The sequence below is a fragment of the Tinamus guttatus genome, unplaced genomic scaffold, assembly GCF_059628265.1.
Source record: "Tinamus guttatus ecotype Peru unplaced genomic scaffold, ASM5962826v1 Tinamus_guttatus_pri_ptg000299l, whole genome shotgun sequence".
Taxonomy (NCBI): Eukaryota; Metazoa; Chordata; class Aves; order Tinamiformes; family Tinamidae; genus Tinamus; species Tinamus guttatus.
The window spans coordinates 158,823-165,000 of record NW_028288833.1 but is presented as its reverse complement, the minus strand read 5'-3'; the positions used below and the strand labels follow the sequence as shown (position 1 = coordinate 165,000).

The 6,178-nt window shown below is 39.1% G+C and overlaps 1 long non-coding RNA gene across 1 annotated transcript; it reads left to right on the top strand.

Annotated features, from left to right (window-relative positions):
• Positions 1–4,162: 4,162 nt before the first annotated feature.
• LOC148594079 (uncharacterized) lies at positions 4,163–4,621 on the top strand. The gene is made up of 2 exons (XR_015913573.1): positions 4,163–4,438; positions 4,475–4,621. It is a non-coding gene; the product is annotated as an uncharacterized LOC148594079 (long non-coding RNA).
• Positions 4,622–6,178: the final 1,557 nt, after the last annotated feature.

The following is a 6,178-nucleotide window of genomic DNA, read 5'->3' as shown; positions in this document are numbered from 1 at the left end:
TTGTTGCATTTAACATCTGCTTTACCTCTTTGTTTTCTGTGAAACAGAAAACTTCTCTTCATTCTGGCTCACTGAGAGATGGAGTATTTTAGATGAGATTTTCACAGGCTGATGAGGGTAACTGATGAGGGTAACATTTCACTGATGAGGGTAACATTTCATTTACTGTTGGAAGTGTACTGTGGACAGCATCTACCATGGGAATTGATATATTAGAGTGATTTTATTCTTTAAATTTAGACTGCAGAAGGTCACCTGAAACTTCACCTGAAACACTATTTTATTTATGCACAGTGAAAGCACAGTGACATTTTGTGATTTTATTACTGTAATATGATACTTAATATCATGGAATACTTTGATCTGGCCACAGAGTTCAGGCAATGAGAGGTTAATTCATATAGTTCATTCAAACTAATTAACAGTAGCTACTAGGAGTAAGAACAGTTCTGCTAAACCTCTTCCATTCAGCAACAGCCCTAAGAAGAATAAGCTATTTTATAAGTCACCATATCTATTTCAAAACTGATTTTTAAAACAGAATTTTGTGCAACTTCCAGAGTACTCCATCTCACTGCTATCCTAATGGCATTGGCTGAGCAGGGTCCAGTTTAAATCAATAGGAAGAACAAGGTAAATAAAAGTGAAGAAGTGGGGATAATTTCAAATCCTACTTGTAGTAAAATTACAGTTAGTGGTTTTACCTGTATTTAACTAAATACAATGTATATGAGGTTTATTCTGAGGATTGAGTGAGCTCAATCAAGATCAAGTGAATCTTTTTATTCTTTGCATCATTTATAATTTACCCCTGTCTTTTCCATGTTCCCAGGCTTCACAAACACAAAGACTTTAAATATTTCTGGAAGATATCTGACCTCTTTGAATTAAAATAGGGACCTTATGCAGTTGTTTTCAGAGAAATGTGTCTGTGTTTCAATCCATTGCACCAATAGGTCTTTCTGTCTTTTTCCTGACTTCTACTTCTGATTTAATAATAAAAAAAAAAGGAAATAGGTGAATAAAAATGTTTGGTAGATGGATTAAAAAATCTGTGAAAACATTTTATTTTTGTTAATGAAATGAGAGTTTTAATGTTTCTAGTTATCCAGCTAAAAACATGCACAGTGCCATTATCAGAAATACCATTCGGTACAGACCCTGGGATTCAGGGTCCCACTAATGCTTTCCTAGGGTCAGATATAAAACATTTTCATCTGCACATAACTTGATGCTACAGTGTGCTCACACCATGAGCTCACTACCCATAACTGCCTGTCCTAGGGGAAAAATAGTGCACTGGGAGACTGTATGTAGAAAGAAGACAGATAGGAACAGTTGAATGATTGTGCTTGCTAATTGTGGTTGTTTGCTGTATCTGTTTGCGATCTCTTTCATATTTGGCGTACAGCTATCTTGGAATTAAGGACCATTAAGGCTTTCAGTCTTCTTCATTTCTAGATATTAGATCAATGCAAATGTGATAATGCTCAGTGTACTGCTGGTTCCTCTCCTTTTTATTCATATTTTCCTTATAGCTTTTGTATTTGAGAGCAATTGTAGGAGGACACCAGTGTTGAATGCAATCTTATAAGAGTAAAAAATTAAAACATTCTTTTGAGAAAAAAATAATTTCTGGAAAATTAATCTGATTTCATTCTTCCCGCCTCATCATTTTTGCAATTCAAACTTGTGGGTTTTGCCTTTACTCCAAATATATTTCTTCCATCTTCCTACACATGAAGCAAAGCTCCTTGCCAAAGTCCTATTTTATTATCAGCCTGGAAGAAAATATCCAAATGCCTCTACTGAAAATGTAAGTCCCCTATTAGAATAGCCACTCCAGTGCGAAGCAAATCCACAATAGCTGTAAATCCTGAGCTCTCGTACTACCCAGCTTTCAGATTCAGCTGTGAACTCCACCTATATCAGAATAAAACCTGGATGGGGACCAAACTATTCCCTTCCCTATTCCCACCTCCTTTCTTCAGAAAGGAAATTGAGCCATAGGAGAATCACAGCATACTCCAGCAGTGTTGCTGTAATGTGACCCGCAAGCCACTGTAGATGCAACCAAAAAGTTGTATGGATGGAAAAGAAGGAAGCCTTATTCCAGGTGGCAGAGCTTTTGTTCTCCTTTCCTGGGAGACTTACCTGCCCATATGCAGTAAGCTTAATATATAGGGAAAATGAAAGCATGAAGAAAAGCCCTTACTATTGCAGATATAATTTTTTTTTCTCTTGCATTAAAGAAAGTGTTGATGTGTAGAACCAAGCCTGAAGTAAAATTGGCCATCCAGTTGAGTCCCTGACCTCATGCTGTTTATTCATAGCTCTTTGTTTTCTCCATCCCTGTGAGCTGCAATGTATATTCTGTTTCAAAGATTCTTACAAATGCACAGGCATAGTACCAAATAGTGCAAATCGTGTTAGGTTTTGGATAACCTCTCATGGATGAATAAAATAACTCCTGAGAAAGAAGCTATAAAAATATTATAAGAAAAATGACTCATATTTCCTAGCTGTCTAAAGTGATCAATTATCCCAATAAATGGTAATTCTTTCAAGACAGAGTGGGCACACTTCTAAATGTCTGGGAGAGAAGCCCTTCAAACATTTTTATTGTTTTTTTAAATATATTGTATGTACTAAGCTGGACTAGAAAGAGTTGTTACCAACAGGACAAGGTGGACGGAAAGAGCAGAAGCATGATAACTCTCAATTTTTCTTTGTACTTGTATTGGAGATGGAAATTTCTATGATCTGTAGAGTCATAAAAATCTCCCGTGGGAAGCAGAGGCCAGACCTTGAGAAAGAAGATGTTTGCCTGCCTAGGCTGAGCGATAAGGAGCAGGGATGCAGCTGCTCAGCCCGGTTCACAGGCAGCCCCCTCCAAAAACCTGTTGAAGCTGGCCGCTCGGCTGGGCTTGTAGCCAAATTAACTGCAGACGTCCTCCAAACTAGCTTTGGAGGTCAGACACCCGGAAATGAGGAAGAGGAGGAGGAAGGCAGGACCCTCGAATTGAGGGCTGGGACCCCCGACTGGTGTGCGCACCTGTGCACCCAGGGGGGAGAGTTGCGCAACTGAAGGTGGAGTTTGTCCACCCCCCGGCCTGCCTCCTGGGTCGTACTGACCCTACGTGCCAGGATGCACTGGGCATAGAGAGGACAGTGAGGAGAGAGGCGGGGGGAGAAACTCTTAACTCTGAGGCCTACGCTGTCTCCGCGGGAGCCGGTCAGCAACTCTCTCTCTCTGATCTGCCAGTTCGAGAGGATGTTCGGGTCCAGTATCCTGCCGGCAGGTATCACCTCGTGAGTAGTTATCCATACTTTTCTTCTTTTATGTGCTTTCACCTGAATAAACGCTCAATGTAGTCACCTTGTTCTGTGTGATTAGTGCCGAATCCCGAGCCCATCTGGAACAGTACTTTAATTTGTATTTCTGCTTCTCTCCCTCTCTCTCCCTCCCTCTCTCTCTCTCTCTCTCTCTCTTTAATGCCCTCAATTATTAGAGTGCAAAGATGTGAACAAAGTGGCATATTGCCCATTGGTGCTGAAGTTCAAGTTCTGCAGTCGAGCATATTTCAGACAGATGTGCTGCAAGACCTGCCAAGGACACTGACTCCCAGCAAGCATGAGAATGTGCCTTGTTATTACCATTGTGGAAAAGTGTCCATTGAAGAGAGCCACACAGCGGAATGAGATTGATGTTCTCGCAAACACATTACCCTGTGGAAAACGTAACCACTGGTCAGCCCCAGCTGACAGGATTTCAATATTATTTTAACTTCTGTGAAGTGGGATTTTTTCATTCAAAGTGCTGGACACAGTATGAGGAGGGCATGCCAATTTGGAAAGATGCACACAACACATATAGAATAGCTTACTGTGGCACATTTGTGTTCTTTTGACTAAATTCAATAGTCTGTTTACCTCCTTGGACCATTAAAATAATTTTTATTATGGACTTAGCAATGACACTGAATCCATTTGTATTAAAATGTAGCTGGTATGACTTGGTCTACTATGGAAGTAAACAAGTATCAAAAAACTGTTAAGTCATAGCTTTAAAATGTTAACTCTTTTATCTTACAACACAGCACCACAATTTAAATTATAAAATTAGCTTGGAAATGTTATTTAAGGAGCAGATTTGTTTTTTAAAAAAGTATTTTTCCTTCATTCCATCTAATTCCCTTTGGAGTAATCCATATTTCCTGAACATTGCTGTGAGCCATATATAAAGCTATACTAAATAGAACAACCATGAAGGACTTAGTTTTAAGAGGTGCAACAGTTATTGCAGTGGTGCATGAAATACAAGTGTGCTATGAAGTGAAATGAAATCTGTGTTGCAGGTTTATAGCCATCTTACCATTGTACAAGTGAAGCTGAGATTTCCACTAAAAGGGAAAATATTTCAGTATCACAGAGGATAGTGATCCTCTATCACAGAGGATAGTGATAGTGATAGTAGTCACCAATAGTGGTGAAAACCGTGTTGTCAAGTCTTTTGTTACCAGGTAGAGGTTGCCTAAAACTTAATGCCTTGACTCCAACTCACTTTTGTTTACATCACTAGCCACAAAGAAGAAACAGCTTTGTGGGCCTCTAGTTCTGTTTTACATGTTACTTTTGACATCAAGGACTTCCAGTGCAAAATATAAGCCTACTATGTAATAGCAACATCCCTTTGCAAAATTTGCCAAAAGTTATAATGGATTTCAGGTGTCCCCTTCTTTGATACTGTAGTTGAAGGGCATTTGTTTATAAGAACAAATATACAAATGTGCAGTACAGGAGACCACAGCAGAGTGGGTGAGGATTGTAACCAAAGAATAAAGGACTTGGAGAGATATCTAGATTCTGCTCAAGTAAAAGGTCCAAAATGTGCCTGACCCAAGAGGCCTGTTGGACCGGCAGGTGTAAGGCACACTGGAATAGGTGTGGCTGGAGTCAAGTATGGTCCTATATATAAAGCTGGATCTTATTTAAGGCTAGGGGTGGCTTTCAGCCTGAGACTGGAGCAAACTCATGCCTCTAGATTTGCAGTTAGATGCCACAACTGCTCTGCTGCCATACTCCACTTATTTCTTATTACCGTATTTCTAATATTCACCAAATACTTTGCATTTAAATGTGAAACCAAACTACTTAAGCAGGTCACATTTCAAGAAGCTAGCATTAAAAAAAGTAAATGTCATGCTCCTCTTCCCCTTCACTTCTCAATAACTGACTCAACAAGGAGATAAGGAAAGTGGGTACTTGTTTATATTAATATATTGTACTTGAACACTTGCAGTTTGCAGTAGGTACTTGATGAATGTGCTTTTGTGTCCAACTATGCCTCCTTCGTTGTAGTGCAATTAAAATTATGTGAACAGTAACTTGTGTTCAAGTGTATCAATGCATTTAACCAATAACAAGCCAAATGTGTTGCACACTATTTACAAATGTGAATTAACATGGAAAAATGGATATTTTTAACAGGACCTGTACTATGACACCCCCTCACTCCCCAACATATTGACCAGCTGTATGTGGGGTTTTGCGTAGTTCACATATTCATGATCATCAAATCCCAGTCATCTGCTACCTCTTGCCAGTATTTTCATCTCCTTATACCTATGACCAGTGGAATTAATTTTTGGTTGGCCTGCATGTGTTTGTGTATGCTTCTCTGCTGATCTCGTCACCGTGTACTCAACTCCTCTCAGAACAGACACCAGAAGAATTAAAAAAATAATTAAAAAAAAAACCTGTCTTTGGGAGTTGTGTATATGTATTAAATGGCAGTATTAGTCCTTCTCTGTTAAGCAAATCACCTTTTGATATACTTTTGATGAAACACCTTGGTGCTAGCGTGCCCTGGTTAGGTCAAAAATACGATAAAAGGGAAAGGAGTTACTATGGCATTCTCTAAGCAAGAGGCCTCTCCGTATCAGGGTCAGTTTTTCTCCAGGGCACAATTGTGTTTATGAGCTAACTTGTCTTTTCAGCTAACAAGGAAAGTTCTCTCTTTTTTTTTTTAATATATTCAAAAGAAACTTTTTTTTTTACCTCATTTAGAACATTAAAATTGTAAGGAGTGTTTCCAAAGACACATTTTGCTCTCTTTACTGGTGCTAGAACACTAGGGAGTCTGATGTTTGCTCTGTAAGGTAATAGCACTGAGGTT